The following is an 18,977-nucleotide window of genomic DNA, read 5'->3' as shown; positions in this document are numbered from 1 at the left end:
TGTCCCCCTTCAAAAAGGAATGCCATTTGTAAAGACATAAAAGTAAACAATTGTCAAAAACAATGTTTTACCTAAATATGTTAAGTTTAAACACTCGTACATTGTTGCAAATGCAACAAGAGCACCGCCAAGCGGGGCAATATACGCCCAAAGGATTACATCATAGGATGGGAGCAATATTTTAAGAACTTGACTGTTGTAGCCCAAAGGACTGGAACAACAAAAGGAAAACTTCAAAAAACAAATCCACAAAAAAATATTCAAGGCCTACAAAAAAATCCTTATCAGGTACAGGTATGTAAAAATAGACCTAAAAATTGGAAGTACTATCCATGTTGTACCACAGAAAAGTGGTCTCGGTTTTTCCCTACGGCCAATAATAAAAAAGTTTCAAAATAAGCTATTTATAGTAACATAAAAGGGCAGTAATTCCAAAAAAAAAATTGTAAGTACAAAAAAGAGATCTGCCAAATAAAAACAAGAGCACTGCAATGCAGAGCAATATACACAAAGCAAAGTCATATATGACCTTTGACCCTTAAGTGTGACCTTGACCTTGAAGCGAGTCATCCGGAACATGCAGTCCGCACATCGTCTCAGTGTGGTGAACATTTCTGCCAAGTTTCTTTGAAATCCTTCCAGCAGTTCAAGAGTTACAGAGCGGACACAAAACAAACTGATATGACTTTAGACCCCTAAGTGTGACCTTGACCTTGAAGCGAGCCAACTGGAACATGCACTCTGCACGTCGTCTTGGTGTGGTGAACATTTGTGTCAAGTTTCTTTGAAATCCTTCAAGGGGATCAAGAGTTACAGAGCGGACCCGAAACAAACTGATATGACCTTTGACACCTAAGTGTGACCTTGACCTTGAAGCGAGTCATCCGGAACATGCGCTCTGCACGTCGTCTTGGTGTGGTGAACATTTGTGTCAAGTTTCTTTGAAATCCTTCAAGGGGTTCAAGAGTTAGAGAGCGGACACGAAACAAACTGATATGACCTTTGACTCCCAAGTTTGACCTTGACCTTGAAGCGAGACATCCAAAACATGCGCTCTGCACGTCGTCTCAGTGTGGTGAACATTTGTGTCAAGTTTCCTTGAAATCCTTCAAGGGGTTCAAGAGTTACAGAGCGGAAACGAAATTGCTAACGGACAGACACAAAATTGCTAACGGACAGACGGACACCAGCGTCATAACATAATACGTCCCTTCGGGCTTATAACAAAGTGAAGACAATGTGTTGAACTGTCCAGAAATTTGGCCCCTTCATGCAGTCCCTTTCCAGAATTCAATACACACAGGAGTAAATTGACAATGGTTTTGTAGATTACTATAAATGTTTTATATATGCTGTGTAATTTTCATGTAAAACAATTCTTCTTTCTATGATTTGATGAGTCCGTGACGATTTGATAAAAGACATTGTGTCTGAAATCATTTGTCCTCCACCTCTGATAATTCATGTGGGGAAGTTAGCAGTTACTTGCGGAGAACAGGTTTGTACTGGTACGGAATCCAGGAACACTGGTTAGGTTAACTGCCCGCCGTTACATGACTGAAATACTGTTGAAAAACGGCGTTAAACCCAAAACAAACAAACTATGATTTGATGATGCTCAAACTTTTTTCTCCAACACATGGACCTAACTCTTAAGTGCAATTCGTTGAGAAATGCACCACAAACACTGGTATATGTGTTCATTGAAAGAAAAGCTTTTGTGTTGTAAATATTTACAACTGTTTTTGTATTTTACGAGATCATTCCTCTACAAAATTCTTACATTCTTAAACAATTACAGGTATTATTTTTATAGTTACATTATCGTTTTTTTATTGATACTTAAGATGAAATTCACGATGCAATCAGACAACAATTGCAATCTACCAAGCCTGTTCTGCACAAGTTCATGAAATTACAGATATTGCAGTTGCTTTTAATGACTATCATAATGCCTATTATGCTGTAAGTGCGGGCGATATCTGCTGAATATGTGCATTATGCAGAATATTCACCTCGGGAAATAAAAATCATAGTGCGATAATTATGGAAGGTTCAATTAAAAAAAAAAAAAAAAAAAAAAAAAAATCTTCAATTTTGCTGAAATATTCTTTTGGAATGATAATCGGTGTTATAAAGATTATACAAAATTATTTGTGATTTCATCTAATGTAAGATAATTGAATATAAACTTTCAACGAAACATGCATTCGGAAACAGCTGCCTGTATTAAATGTACCATTATTTTACTTTTTAAAATGAATTTATCAGTTAATTGCAGTAAACCCTAAGAAAACAAGAACTAATTGAACAGGAAGCAGCAGGTTCTGTATTTCAGATTTGTACGAAATTATGACAGGAGCTATTAGTTACTCCGCTCAATTCCAGAAATCTGATCAAGAAATTAGTAAGATGATCTATGGCATAATTGAATTTGCTTGTTTTGTAAGAAGAAAAATGGCTTTTGATAAAATCTTCTTTAAACAGACCTCATAAACAGACCTCCTCAGAAAATCGTTACTGTTCAGTGCCTAAACAGTTTTAGCCATCACTTTTCATCAAATTACAAAAAAAAATCTTTCAGGTAAAAAGTCTATTACTAGTTCTTTTACCATTATTTCATTTTTGTTTTTTTGTTTGTTTTTTTTGTTTGCTTAAGAACACCGTAAGTATCAACGGAACTCCTACAATGTCTACTTGATCAGAAATGTAAAATTTATAGCTGCAATTTTTTCAATGATTGACTACAAAGATTATGATTATGTGAATGAGATACGCAAACATTCTCACAAAAACTGCCTAAAGAAGTGGCTTCCTTTTCCGAGTTTGCTGGTATAAAAAGTTTCCATGGTGATGTTCCTGGATTCTATACCAGTACTTATCTATTCTCCACAATAACTGCCAACTTCTCCACATGAATCAGAGGTGGAGGACAAAATGACTTCAGACAATGTTTTTTACCAAATCATGGAAAACACACATTTTTTCATTTTTCCAGTGGGGATGGGGAGGAGTTGAACAGTGATCTGTAGATCTGCTATATTCCTTGAGCTAATTTAAGCACAGGAGTCTGAAATTCTATCAATAAGACCATAGAAGTCTATCTTTACAAAAAATACCCCCTATATATATAAAATAAACACCACGAATGAAACGTCAAAAACCCAGGGTTCCCTGAAAATACGCACGGAACACAGTGTGATCGCAATTTAGCGAGCGTAGTTAAGAAATAACACTGAAATACACCTACCACACTCGACAGCATTCAAATCTGATACACTTTACAAGAGTAATCAGACATTTTCTGAGGTTTTCTGAGATTTTCAGCTGTCGCCGAAGCCATTCGCTGACGTCACAACAACAACAACAATTACAGCGCCAAGATAAAGATAAAATACTTATTTTATCCTTTAAAATTTGTACATCGAGTAAATAAGTATTAGAATATTTATATGTTTACATCAGTCTATAATATCCCCTAGATTCCTTTTGCAATAAAAAGATAATTTACAAAATTTGATTGGGAAAACCCGTAAAGGGAGGTTACTCTTGGGATAATCCATTTTACGATGCAGCGGAATATCTAAATTTCAGTAGTAAAATTTGATACTTGGTGTACAGTGACTTTTTTTATATGAATAGAGCAATATGAAAATGTCTGTTATGTAATTTGAAGGTAAGACAGTACGGGAATTGCTACTTTCTAATTTTATCCCGGCGCTGTAATTGTTGTTATTGTTTTGACGTCAGCGAATGGCTTCGGCGACTGCTGAAAATCTCAGAAAACCTCAGAAAATGTCTGATTACTCTTGTAAAGTGTATCAGATTTGAATGCTGTCGAGTGTGGTAGGTGTATTTTAGTGTTATTTCTTAACTACGCTCGCTAAATTGCGATCACCCTGTGTTCCGTGCGTATTTTCAGGGGACCCTGGGTTTTTTGACGTTTCATTCCTGGTGTTTATTTTATATATATAGGGGGTATCTTTTGTAAAGATAGACTTCTATGGTCTTATTGATAGAATTTCAGACTCCTGTGATTTAAATAAGTGAAGGCAAAATCTTTTGATGAGGTATGATACAACTTTGTGTGGATTGAATCCTAACCACAAAATCCATAAAAATTAACCTGCCACAAATATTTAATGATTTCACAGTATGTTATATAATTATACCAAAGATAGCCAAGATTTTTTTTTCACCTAACAATGAAAACTTTAGAATTAAGGTATCTGCAAGCACACATGAAACATTTCCTTTTTCGAATTATTTCAACCTTAGTCATTACTGAAATATGAAGAACTAATTTAATTTAAACATGTGCCTCATTTGAAATACCGGTACCAGTGTGCAAACATAACAAATAACAGTGAGTTGCCAAGCTACCCTGTGGCAACCAGCACTACCACAGAACACCTGCATCAATAAGTAGATGGTAATCTTTTACAGTTGCCTGATGTTGCCAAACAAGCAATTGGAACACTGGGTTGCTGTGTATACACAGATACACATCAGAGGAATTTTAATTGGCCTATCAAGATGAAGCTACCATCAGACCTCCATATATCACAATGTTCAACCTGATCTATGTCTGAACAAAACCATAGTGAATTGGATACAGCTACCTATAATCTCTATGAGGTTATGATGGCAATCAGAACTGAAGGTCTTAACCAATTCAAAGGTTTGCTGTTTACAATGGTTTAGTTCAAAGAAACTGAGGAGCTTGCAAAAACATTTTAAACAGTACTATTACAATTTTGACCCCCCTTAACCTAGTGTTTCCTGCAGGCCTTTTTAACATGGCGCAGCGCCATGCCCCGTTTGAAGTGTCGCCAAGCTGCCCTTCAAACCGCCCGTTTGCGCCACGTGCCCTTTTATTCTATGAAGCTTGTGTATTTATCTTGACAAGTGCCCTTTCAAAACCAGTCTGGATAGCCAATGTCCGCGGGCCATGTTCCGTGTATTGTACCGTCAATTAGCGGCTGTGATCAACAGGTCGACACTGGGTGCATCAACCGTGAATGACCCTGATTAAGAACTGACAGGATTATGCAATCAATTACTGTTTTATGATAGTTAAATTGGGAACAGTAGATGAAAATTTGTTGTTTTTAGCACGTCGACGGTGAAGCTACATGTAGCCTTTTTACGGAAGATATGATTGAAAACGGTCAATTAAACGATAATTATTTTAAAAGGTTGTAATCATTTAAAATGTAGACTGATTATCGCACATTTTCGATGCGCTAATTAGGCCTTTAAAAATAAAATATTGAAGGTTTGCCGATCGCCGACCAACCCATGAAAATTAACCAGACTCTAAATATTTTATATCGATTTTATCTACAAGTTTTATTTTATTCCTTTACGGTTATCATTTATAAAAATAATAAGATAAACGTTTAAGCTTTAGAATGATACAAAATTCATTAAAATCGACCGATGTCTTGATTTATAATATTACGAAGTCGTACTCCAAAGCACATTCATGACGCGCCGATGCAGAAGTCGCCGCCATCTTGAAAATTTGAAATAACGTACATCGGTATGAAAATAACCGATAACTTAGCGTTTAAGTTATAAAAACTGATCGAGATTTAAATGAATAAACTAAAAATGCATGGCCCTAGTTTTGTTTTCGTAAATAATTTGTCAAAATGATTTTATAAGGCCGAAATTTAAGATGAAAATGCATGGCCGCATGCGTCAAGCAAGCCGAAATTTTGAGTTATTACTCGCAATGAACAATAGGTATTCACATTTATGTTTATATTACTGAATAATGTATGATTAGATGGAAAAAACAGATTCATAGTCAGTCACTGTATGTATCGCAAAAACTTCCGAGCAACGTGGGAGTGATAAAAATAGTGGCAGACGATCTAATCTAGCAAATTTCACAGCATATACTTTTTACGTCGCATTCTACTTTCGTTTTCGCATGCCCAAAACACTAGCAAAATATAACTTTCAGAGTCGATCTGTCGTCTAAATCTTACTGGCAACGAAGAACAATGGGTTTAATCAGCAATATAGGTACAAAGTCGTTGATTACATGTAGATCTGACGAACTGCCTATGCTCTTAACGTAAATCAGTGGTGAAATGATATGATTGACAAAATAAAGTTGGCATTGATAGTTGTTCAATAAAACTTGTTGCTTATTAATTATCACCTGATATCTGTCTCTGAAAATGCAAGCCAACACTTCATGAGGGTAACAGAATGAGAATGTTTGAAAGTATGAATCATCAGTGTCATCTTTAAACAAAAGAAAGGAAAGCACTTTCACAACATGGTAGGCATTATAAAGAATAATACAAAATATCTATCCCATAATTATCTGAGATATGAAAGATTCTCAAATTCAATGAGAAAATAGTATGAAAAATGACGCCGGCAAGCGTTCTTGGACGAATGCCCTTTCAATGCCAAACCGTGCGTTAAAAGTGCCCTTTCTCAAGGGAAGCACCATGCCCCTTTAAGAGTCTGCAGGAAACACTATAACCTTGACCTTTGAGGTACCTGGCCCTTTACCAAAGTATGTTTCCCCTCAACTAAGCTTAACCATTATGCAAGGTTTAATGACTACATGGGCAGTAATTTAAAAGAAATAGTAAAATTGAGAAGCTTGTCCGGTACTATTACAATATTTGATCCGAGTGACCTTGACTTTAAGTTGCTTAACCTTCATGTCTGCCCCTTGCCAAAATCAACCCTTATGTGAAGTTTGGTCACCAAAGGGGCAGTAGTTAAGACGAACTTTAACCTGAATTCAACAGTGAAACCAGTGTGTACAATAATGATAATTCTCCGAATTGTGGAACTGAAAAACAGCTAGCCACAGCCATTTTTCCCCTCCTAGTTGATCTTTATAACAGCAGAGTGAGTAGACCATCAGTATACAGCTACCTTTACTTCCAGAGGGATATTCATTCTTTTTTCTAGCTTGTAGCATGGCGTTATATAAATAAATAATTTAGCTTAATCATACATAATGGTCCAAGAAAAACTTCTAATGTTTACTTTCTTGTTAACTTTGATCATCTGTAACAGAACTTTTCCTAACTAGTTAGTGACTTTTTGAGAATCAAATTCGGAGGTGGGCATATAGGTGGTGGAAAGTGGGGAGTTACTCACTGTTTAAACCACTGAACAAATTTCTTAACAAAGTGCCATAATATCCAGAACAAGACTACAATAATTAAAGACTACTCGACCAGAACAGGCTTCTGTCATATTTGTCAGGCTGAAACTAGTCTTAATGAACCTAGATTATCTCCACATAACCCATAATCTGTAAGCCAAGTTTCATGAAGAAATAAGCTGCAGTTTCAATGTTAATGCAGGATCTACCTAATTTGAGATTAATTGACGAATTGATGATGAAGAGGCAAAACTCTTTTTCCATATTTTTTTTACTATTACTGTTAAAATTATAAGCAAGAAAATAAAAAGATGTGCATATTTAACAATTACTGCCAAATTTTACTTGTGTCCCAAATTTCATGAAAAAAAATCTTATACCTTTAAGAAGTTATCAGATGATCCCACATTGTGTACATATAGACAGGGGGTGCAGAACTGAAACATGTAATGGACTAAGAGCAACAATATCAGCAGTATCCCGACAGTTGCACTGAACAGGCTAGCATCAAAGAGGCTGAATACTGACATTTAATTTCCAATAAATGCAATTATGTTTTGTTTTTACGCCATTAATCAAGCAATGTGTGGTGTCTTATCATTTATAATTCATTTATCAAGCCTGATCCTTCATTTATCACCTTATGTATAACCAGTAATCAATCAACTTTTCCTCCTTATTTTCCCTGGGATGTAGGTAAAACAACAATTAAAATTTTATTAGACTTATCTGACCTACCAGCTTATACTGTAAAAGCAGAAATTTTTGCGTGGGTTTAATTTTCGCTATATTCGCAAGGCCCTACATCTTGCGAAAATTAATCCTCGTGTAAATATTCACCTTTAGTACAATTTCGCGAATATTAAACCTCTCGAACATACTCAAAATTTCAAATTTGCTAATTTTGTCCCAGCGAAAATACCTGATTTTACAGTAAACGATGCTTCCTGTCTGAAATGGGATAGGGTCTATGCCCATCTATGTCTCTTTTTTTTTTTCAAGTTCAGAAACTGCTGGGTTTTTTCTAGAAAAAATCTGATCTTTTTTAATTAAGTACAATTCAATGCGAATTTACCAGTAAGGTTTTTGGTACAGATAATCCTCGAAACCAGTCAGAAAATTTCAAGCACGTGAATATATCATTTCTGGGTAAAATACTGAAACTGGCCAATGTCAAGGTGATGCATTCTGAGATATGTGTTCAAACTGAAGTAGAGCTGGTGACAAATTAGGTGTCAGAGTTGAACCCACAAAACTTAGAGTTAAGTGGCAAAAATACTACAACCTGACCCAATCCACCAGGTTCCCGCATTTACGTACACACATATCCAAAACACTACAACCTGACCAAATTGGTTCCCTTTTATATACACACATATACCAATAATCTTCAAGGGAAGTATCATCTAGAAGCCAGACAAAGCACCATTTAACACTCATCTGCTTCATTATCTCAAAAAAAAAAGAGCATTGATGAGGTGCTTTAAGTGCATATCATACAGAATTGGCTTCAGATGACTGACTCATTTCATACCAAAGACTTTCGCAGACAGATTTCTAACCACAGGTACACAAAAAAATTTAAAGTGTAAGAATTCTAGCTAAAGATGCTGCTATCCTAGACATGTGTTACCACTTTAGAAAAGATTTAAGACATCCACTGCAGTGTTTTATGAAGCTGGATATTTTATGTGGCAGAACTCGTCCAAGATTCCATACTTTACCGGTAGTATTGTAGGTAACAAAACATAAGTGGAATTCAGGAAAACATGTTTCATCATAAATCTTTTTTTCCCCTGGAGTATTGCTCTGCCTTAGTTTTTGTGAAAATTTTATCGCTAGTTTTGGCAAGAAGAAAACAAATTTGGAGAACAATCTTTCTATGAATGAAAGCTTCTACTAACTTTAAGTCGACCCAAGGCTGAATATTACTTACTCTTTTAATATTAGTGTTCGCTTGATAGTAAATTTTGTAGCATTTTAAGAAAGTTAACACAAACTACTTAAATCAATGCATGAGACTATTATATCAATTCATAAAATTTTCCTTGAAACTGAACAAATGACAAGAAATTGTGAAATAAAACTTAAATCCCATAACTTTATTACCCAATCACAGCAGTCAGTGCTCCCCAAGCTTTCACTATAATCGGGAAGGTTAAATTAAGGATTTTCACAAAACAGATTACTTCCATTACAAAAGCTACAGTTTCTGCAGTTCATTTCAGTTCATTTCTAATGCAGATTTTAAATATGCACTTAAAATTCCACATAATATATCTTGTTACTTTATTTGAGATCCTCCATCTTACTCTCTAGAACAGCTGCTCCAGCTATTGTTTTATTTCCCCTGTTACAACTGATAGTTTGTTTTTTATGTAATATTATCATTAATAAAAATATGAGCCGTGCCATGAGAAAATCAACATAGTGGCTTTGCGACCAGCATGGATCCAGATCCACGCAGTCTGGTCTGGATCCATGCTGTTCGCTAACGGTTTGTCTAATTACAAGACTTTAAAAGCGAACAGCATGGATCCTGACCAGACTGCGCTGATGCGCAGGCTGGTCTGGATCCATGCTGGTCGCAAAGCCACTATGTTCGTTTTCTCATGGCACGGCTCATATGTTATATCATCATCAATATACCTTCGCATTTTCTGTAAAAAAAAAAAAAAACAGGTCTGATTATAAATCTAAGCACAGCAATCAAGCATTTCTGTTCAAGTACTAGAATAGAATTTACGGCCCCAAAAACTTTGTCTTAGTTAATAGAACTTATATTATTCACATTAATACCCACTGAACCCCTTATCAACAAAAAAATTCTTAAACAACAACATACTATTAAGATTTACTATGAACAAATTTGATTTCCTGAAGTAAAAATGCAAAAAAATAATCCACCAGTATTCACTTTTCATTGTCAATGTCTTCATTACTATTTTAGCATTCAGTCGTACCAAATACATATACTTAAATCATTTCTTATCACACTGAGAAAATTCATATAATAATAGCCACAAACATGTTCCCTGAACAAATTGGTATATCTGCAATAACATACATATTGTAGTTTTGAAAATACTTACCCTTTTCCAATGAGTTACCTATGCTTTCATCACAATAATAACTTAACTACTCCATACATCACTGTTACCTGTTCACTTTATCAACTGAAGTACAACTTTCATTTCTTAGATATTTACCTGCCTCTACAAGCTTCCATTCCCCATTACTACAAGACTATCAAAATATTTCCCAATAAACTTATAGAGATGGTTTTATCTTGGAATAAAAGCTAGCATGGTGCAAATTGCCATTTTATTGGTCTGCTTTATGATGTAGTGTGCTAAAGGGTTTTCATAAATCAATTTAGGCTATCTCTCTTCCTCTGCTGTAACTTTATCACCTGTATCAGTCACATCAACAATCTCACCATGACCTGCCTCTGCTTTTAGTTGGATTTCAATACATTCAAGTCTCACACTGGCTAACAGGCTTCCAACTACTTGCAATCTATTTTAGCATCTGAAACAACATGACTCATCATTTTTCTAATTCAATTGTACCTTACAGAAGACAGGATAATCAGCAAGTTTAAAGTTAAAGAATTTTTCCTGGCACCAAGTGAGGGCTTTTTTTTTTTTATTTTCCAGTGGGCATTTCAAAGTGCAACTGTGGCTGCGGGATCTAAATCAATTGTGTGACGGGACTGTCAATCCCAGGCTGCAGACAAATCCCAAACACTGAGCAGTGATCTTAACTTTTACCCTGCTTAATTTCTAAAATGGACTGGTCCATCATTCAGTTTGGGCAGTACCACTTAATAATATTCAAAGGGATGTTCACTGAAAATTAATTGACTGAATAGCTAACAGCGCAGATCATGATCAGCCTGCATTTGTCGGAAAGGCAAAATCACTTGCCGAAAATTGCTTGAAAATTTACTTACTGAATAGCGAACAGTACAGACATGGAAGTTTGCACTCGTTGCAAACGCAAAATCACTTGCCGTCACTTTTGACACTTGCAATTAGAGCCCATGATTTTCTGTAAAATCACTGCCTGCAATCTTCTATAGTTCTAGAGTAACAATTCTGTCTTGATCTATATCATAATCAAAACATTTCACAAGAGGGCAAAACATTATGGTAATTTCAATTGCAGACATTTTTTATGTCTGGAAAGGTATTAGCTTAATTCCAAACCAGGACTGCACCATTCACCATTATAATCAACAGAACAAAAAAGCACACAGAACAATTAAGACATCATATTACAAGGAAGACGATATGTTATTTATATGAAATGCAGCCTTTGTTTGGTAATAGTGCATAAAATACATTTAATACAACATCATGTGATCACACTTGATATTAAGGAAACATATAATCTATTCAAGACTAATGATTTCTATGAAAAAAAAAAATGATAAAAGTACAGGTTGAATACCATAGCAAGTACAGCGTTCAAGCTGGTGCAGACACTCAGATAGTCGTCACACACTCCCTTCCTTCATCAGGAAGTTAAATGTTCCGATGTCTTTACCATTCATGATAATGACAAAGCAGAAAACGTGATGATTATTTTAGCAACTGTGTCTGCAACTGCCTCGGAGTGATATCTCTATCTAAATATACAATCTGCTGTCATCGTTCTGTTACAATTGCAGTCAATTCACTAGTTAGATCAATCATCTAAGGTGCAACCCTTCTTCTCTTTTTTTGCAATTTTCTACTTCATCATACTTGTCTGTTGTTTATTAGCTAGGGAGAGGTTAACTTGTGATACTGCTTCACGTTTAAGGTTAAATTAGGAGATATGATTTACGTGTATTTTAATACTGCACATGTATGCACTCAATCTGAAGTTCCATCATTTATTTAGGCACAATGCACTAAATAATAGTCAAAATGAGCTATACAATAAGATCTAAATGTTCAGATGAGTGTTGACCATCAACAGCTTTGTCAAAATGTAATAAAGATGATGACTTTTAACCTCATTCTAAAATATAAAGACAAAATATCTGAAATAATCTTTGGTATCAAGTAACTGCATGAAATAAGCTTTTTTCATTTCCAATAATAAAGTCTAAGTAAAGATTAGAGGAATCCTGTAAGGTGGAATAGTTCCATTTGGAAATATTGATCAGGCTAGCAAAACACTTACATACTAAACTTCCTTTCTTCAAACATCAGAGAAATCAAACGCGCATTACCTTGACCTTTCTTTGGCAAACACCAAAATAAAATCATCAGAGAAATCAGGCACTTATATAGTACACTCTTTAATTAAACATCAGAAACCTGGCAAGCAAACACTTGTATACTAATCTTTTTCTTTTGTCTGTAATCAAACATCAAAGAAATCAGGCAAACAGGCAAAAAGCAAACACTTAAATTATATACAAAACTTCCTTTCACGGTCTGTAATTAAACATCAGAAAAATCAGGCAAGCAAACACTTATATATAGATCTTCCTTTCTTTGTCTGTCATTAAACATCAGAGAAATCAGGCAAGCAAATACTTTGTACAAAACTTCCTTTCATTGTATGTAATTAAACACCAGAGAAATAAGGCCAGCAAACACTTATACACAAAACTTACTTTTTTGTCTTGTCATTAACATCAGAGAAATCAGGCACACCAACTCTTGTACACAACACTTCCTTTTCTTGTCTGTCATTAAACACCAGAAAAATCAGGCAAGCAAACCCTTATACACTAAACTTCCTTTCTTCATCTGACAACATTTACAGTCTTCAAGGCAAAAAAAAAAAAAACTACCTGCAAAAACTTAGGCTTTGGAACCTAATCTTACACATTAAATAGGCAGTTTTCTGGAGTGTATAATAAAAAATTCCTCCTGTCTACAAAATAATCCAAATCATAGTAGATGGAAAATTCCTGACAATGAGAAATGATGTAAGTATGTCTACCAGCATTTGTAAAAAGACTAAAAGAACCTCACTTAGCAACTACTTGGAGATTTCTAAACAGTAGTAAACAGCCTGAGACAATAAATAAACATAGATAGAAAGATGTTACATGTGGTAGGGAAGACTAAACTCCCAAAACATTGTACTCTGAAGGAAGAGGAAAACTAAAACACAACCACATGCTGCAGAACACTAAAATACTGCACAAAATGGAGTTTTACTGCAACTAGATGTCGAAATGCTTTTTCTACAAATTGTTTCATTAACCTTTAGCCAGTGCTGGCGGAAAGTGATTCAGCCTTTGCGACCAGTGCAAATCCGTGCAGGCTGATAATGGTCTGCACAGTTCGCTATTCAGTCAATAAATTTTCAGTGAACATCCCTTCGAATAATAAATGGTACTGCCCAAACTAAATGATGGACCAGTCCACTTTTAGAAATTTAGCACGCTAAAGGTTAAAATTGCTAACAACCAAAATATTGCAAAACAGTCTGTACAAAATTCTGTTATATACCTAGATATTGGACTGCTTTTTACCCATTGTTTCATTTAAATTGCTAACAATTACTGTCAGACAGAACAAATTTACAGAAATAAATGCCAAAGGGAATATAATTTTGTTAGACATTTCTTTGCATTAAATTTATTTCCCAAACGACACAACAAAACTGACTGTAATCGCAGGCAAAAACAAATGTACCAAATGTTGATTTCTTGGGCTTTTTATATATCTTGAATGGCATAAAGGAACATGTGCAAGAAAGAATAACAAAATGTGACATGCTCTTCTCATATGAAGTAAAGTGCCCATTTTACACAATGGACAACCCTTCTCATATGCAGTAAAGTGCCCATTTTACACAACAGACAACCCTTTTCATATGAAGTAAAGAGCCCATTTTACACAACGGACAACCCTTCTCATATGCAGTAAAGAGCCCATTTTACACAACGGACAACCCTTCTCATATGCATTCAAGAGCCCATTTTACACAATGGACAAGGTAAGATAGTTACCATCATCTTCATAAGATTATAGAAAAAAAAATTTGTCACATGTTTTCACGACTTCACAATCATATACTTATATATTGACTAGATCATAATTAGATAAGACAGCCTCTTTCCATTACAAATATGAAGTTTTTCAAATTACATGACTTTTACAGGTCTGTGCAAATCTAGCTTGATCTTCAAGATTTGAGTCTGACATTTAAATGTTTATCTTCTATTCTAGTAGTGACCATTTGTGCCAAATCTACCATTCTTTACGCATGACAAAAACATACACTGGACAGTTTTGAGTCTGTCGACATTTTGTTAAGAGACTAAGCTGACCTGTTATAATTCGGTGACCTACCTAATTCCACTGTTAAATATCTGGGTTTTAAGAGTAAGCGGCTTAAGGAGCAATCAGTGAAAAAGATTTTATTAACTACACCTCCATAAATATTCCAAACATAACACTTTGCGGACTGATTAAGCTACTTCGAAATCCTTATTAAACCACTCAACAACAAAAGGCTATAGCAATACACCATGATCTTTTATTGCAACAAAAAGCCTTATAAATGCTAAACAGTCATCATTTCTCCCCAAGATAACATTCTCATCCATCAGAGGTTCGTCCAAATCCCGAGACGAACCTCTGATTTATTTCCATCATTTACTTGGTGAGCATGCGCACTCGTAATTACTATCGGGAGTGGTTTCAGCCAATCATTGTTCGCCATTATTTGGAACTCCGAATTGAAACTTCAAAAAATATGTAAACAAGATACTTGCTTACGATGGATAAAGGCTGTATTCCATGATTGCAATAATAAAGATTTATTCCTGTAATTCGACGTTAAGAGATTATCATCAAGAAATAATAATATTCGTCGTAAATGGACATCGTATTCCCTCGATAATATGGAAAGGACGCGGTCACGCTTTTCACGGACGATTTTGATTGGTTCGCTACGATTTGTCGCGAAACAACGCTGATTGGCTGAAACGTTTTACCTGTAATGTAACCAAACCATAAATATCGGCGAAATGTGCCAGAGGTTCATCCGGGGAACCACGGTAGACCTCTGGTATGCGAGAATGCAAGATAATAACCAAGGGTGAATCTTAGTGGCAGATCTTGCAGTGAAGTAGAGGAAGCTCCACAGGAGCCAGAAACATTTACATCCCTCGAGCCAAATAAAGAATTATTTCTGAGTTTTGAAAGGCCACTACTGGTTGGTCAGCATTTGAGTGACTATTTACATGGCTCAAACTATATGCAAGTGGCATGCTGTTGGAACCTATGTGGAGAAAGCATCAAATGTGATTATTTTGTAACTGTTAAAGTCTACTGCAAAACATTTTGAGGCAGACTGTTTTCAAGGGTTGTTAGCGAACTTTTGGTCTCCACAACTGTGTAGCAAGCTGTGTTGCCAACAACACTAGAAATAAAATCATTTAAGCATGTTTATAACTTAAAAAGAGGCTTTTCTGCAGAGAGAGCAGTGTTTATAGTCTTAAGCATAGTCCATAATCTTCTTTAAGAAAGTATTTATGTACAGATCCGATGCTGATATTTCCAGCCAGTTTGATTCGATCTTCTGCAATCTTCTTTAGTATTTAACTCTACGGGAATGAGCAATTCTATACAGATTCTTTTTTGATCACCATGCCAATTCTGAAACAATAGCTGTCAGGGGAGACAGGAGACATGACTATCTCAGTATTTCAATACTTGGTAATTATTTGTAAATTCTAGCATATCTGAGGGAATTAGAGCTAACACTTAAGTGCTTAATACCCATCCCACCCAATCCCAATGCAGATGAAGATATGGAACAACAGTTTGGGACAAATCTATTAAGTAATACCAGAGACACAGTGAAAATGTTTCAAAACTAACTTAAAAAAATTAAAGTTTTGAAGCATTTTCACTCCAAGTATAAAGGGGCATAATTCATAAAATACTGGCATGACAGTTATGGTCCTTGAGTCATATGATGTTGCTGATAAGGTAGAACATAAGTATTTAAAGTAAATCCATTCCGTAAAGTGAAAGTGCAAAATTTTTAACAGCGCTACATGTGGACACAGATGCCAGTGCGAGAATAATAACTCAGCATGGATCTCATAGCCAAGCCAGAAATGTCATCATCAAAGAAGTAACCAATAGCTAACGTAACCCTTATGCATTTAACAAAATGCATAAAACACAAAAACTTTGCAAAGAAGTGTCCTCAAAATAGTATAGGTGACTATGTACAGAATAAAAGTCTTTTCTGATCCCTATGACACCAATAAATATAAGAACATTCGCATCAATAAAATCATTGATAATCAGTTCAAAGCCTATTAAAATGACAAGTTTCAAGGCAATGCTAAACAGAGACACATTTAACCACTTAAGCAAACACATTTAGGTATATTCTTTACAGCCAGAACTTTTATTCATCAGGACATTTCTCGATTTTTTTCTTGACAGTCAAATAAATGATAGGCAATAGACATCAGCAGAACATCACCCAAGCTGGCAGCTCACAACGGAACATGTCTGTTTTATATTTTTCATTTGCTCGACCACGCTGGCAAACAATAGGCTGGCTGCAATATTGCAAATAATGTATCTATTTGCGGAAATGAATGTCTGAAGTACAATGTAACATGCCGATAATATTAAGCACTTTTTGAGCTAAATGGCGGTTGCAGCCTGCCCCTTAAACCCACCTTACAGCCAGGAAATGTGTATAATATTCATCAAATTGAATGATTACAGTAACTCATCAGTTTTGTACAGATTGCTCTCACTGAAAATGTGCATTGTTTTTAATGTAGTACCTGCCATCTTGGTGGCTTATAAGTTAAAGGACATCATGCACAATAGTGAATCACCACTCTAGAACACCGTTTATAGGGGCTCACTGAAAATACTCCATGTGGTCCCAGTCAGTTTTCCTAATATTTTCTGTTTGGATCCCTTGAAAAATTAAAACTGAAGCCAACCTGCTCATCATCTTGCCATCTTGAGCCATGGGTTTTCTACTACATAAATTAATTCTTATTAATATTTCTCACCTTAAATGGCAACCAACTTGACGGTAACATGTAAATGAAGCCTATTTAATCCTTATTTGTATATAATTTCCTCTCTGCCATGTATCTACAACAGTTTCTGCAACTGTAATTATCACTTAAGAGAACAGGAAGCACAAAATCCAGAGCAAATATTTACTGTTCCAATCTCTGTATTGACCAATCAGCTTTATAACCATCAGACTGTTTGGCCAGGATAAAACTTTGTCAATATTGTTCCAAAACAAGACCATAATCTGCAAACCTCAAAGTGGGGAAAATACAAGATCACGGCTATGATTTGTTTGTTTATGATTTACAGATAAAAACTTATTATTACTGCAACATTTCCTTTGATGATTTCCTGCAGAATCTATACTGGATCAATGAAACAGCAGCAAACATCCCCACAAGCACAATACACATCAGCTATCTATTGACAGCGCACTTGAATATTTGAAGCCCTTCTACCTTATTCCTGCTTACCTACAAAAACTTAGCAAAATTTTTCAAGTTGAAAAAGGGTCATAATTTTGCTAAAATGACAGCTAGAGTTATGAAACTTGCCATATGGGGGAATCCCATGATGCCAAAGACCTGTAGAGAATCTGAAAACATTTGGTCAAGTAATTTCTGAAAAACACACTTACGTGAAAACTGTCACAAATTTCTATGTCAAAAATGGGCATAATTTTGACCAAATTGTAACTTGCCCAGTGAGGTCATCTCCTGATGCAGAAGACATGATTGTGTTTAATTTGAAAGCATCTGACCTCACAAATTTTGAGAAACATGTTTACATGCAACACTTTTTACTCTCATACAGACACTGGGCACAGGAATTTTTAGCAAACCAAAACACAATTACATTACAGGTACAGGATATACTCCTAAAAAAATCTTATATCTGTACCAATTGCCACTATATATTTTTGCTACAGTTTCACCATTAACAAGCTGTGCGTCCTGATCAACACAGAGAAGCAGGTTTGGCATTGAGAAAGACAGGGTTATCCCAAGAATGTACCAACAACTCCTATGCATTTTTCTCTCAACAGGTGTTCTTGAACAATACATGTAAATAAGCAAATCCACATGTAATACTTCAGTATGATTGGTCAGAAGTATTTTTAAACTATAAAGTTCAAGTATACAGCAAAGTATCCCATCCTGAAGAGAACCTGATCAGAAATATCAACTTATGTTTTTTTTACAGTGTGTATCGCCCAAGTTTGATAAACCTTTAGCTTGTTAAAACTTTAAAAATTGATTCTGCACCATTCCGTTTGGGCAATACCACTTATTATTTGAAGGAGCGTTCACTGCAGATTTACTGACTGAATAGCGAAGCTGACCATGATCAGCCTTCAAGGACGTGCACTCACAGAATCATAGCTCACAAGGTGGCATTTTATAGCAGAAGCATTAGAACAATCAACCTTCCACAAGTCAACCAGATGGCTTAAATTCTTCACATAAAAAAAGAATTCTATGACCATAGCGAGGTTCTGAACCCACAGTGGTGAGAGGCATGTGACTCCAAGTCAGCAAACTTAACCACTTGGACACAGAAGCCGGCCCCATTACATTCTAAGAGTCAAGGGACAACAGTGTTTAAACTGACAGGAAAAAAATAAAATTCTTACAACATCATACCATAATAACTATGTCCATTTTCTTAATTTGGGCATAACATTAAGTCTTCACAATTTGCAAGAGGTTTTAAAATGAGATCTCGAGTGTGCTGTTAATTTACAATGCCCAATCTGCCATCTCATGAAACTTAATGTAAATACAGAAAATTTTATTTTCTAAACATTA

General features: G+C 35.4%; 1 protein-coding gene across 16 annotated transcripts in view; it reads right to left on the bottom strand.

The window, feature by feature from the left end:
* LOC123551710 (CUGBP Elav-like family member 1) overlaps positions 1-18,977 on the bottom strand; it is a 165,856-nt gene that overhangs the window by 97,311 nt on the left and 49,568 nt on the right. The window contains exon 1 of one of the 16 annotated variants that reach the window (XM_053541198.1): positions 10,240-10,377. The exons of the other annotated variants lie outside the window; for them this stretch is intronic. The gene's annotated coding sequence lies outside the window, so the exon portion shown is untranslated. Of the gene's footprint in view, positions 1-10,239; positions 10,378-18,977 lie in introns of those variants that run through there. 16 annotated transcript variants of the gene reach the window in all.

This window comes from Mercenaria mercenaria, chromosome 4 (assembly GCF_021730395.1).
Source record: "Mercenaria mercenaria strain notata chromosome 4, MADL_Memer_1, whole genome shotgun sequence".
NCBI lineage: Eukaryota > Metazoa > Mollusca > Bivalvia > Venerida > Veneridae > Mercenaria > Mercenaria mercenaria.
Note: the sequence above shows the minus strand (reverse complement) of the source record. Positions and strands in the feature narration are given on the sequence as shown.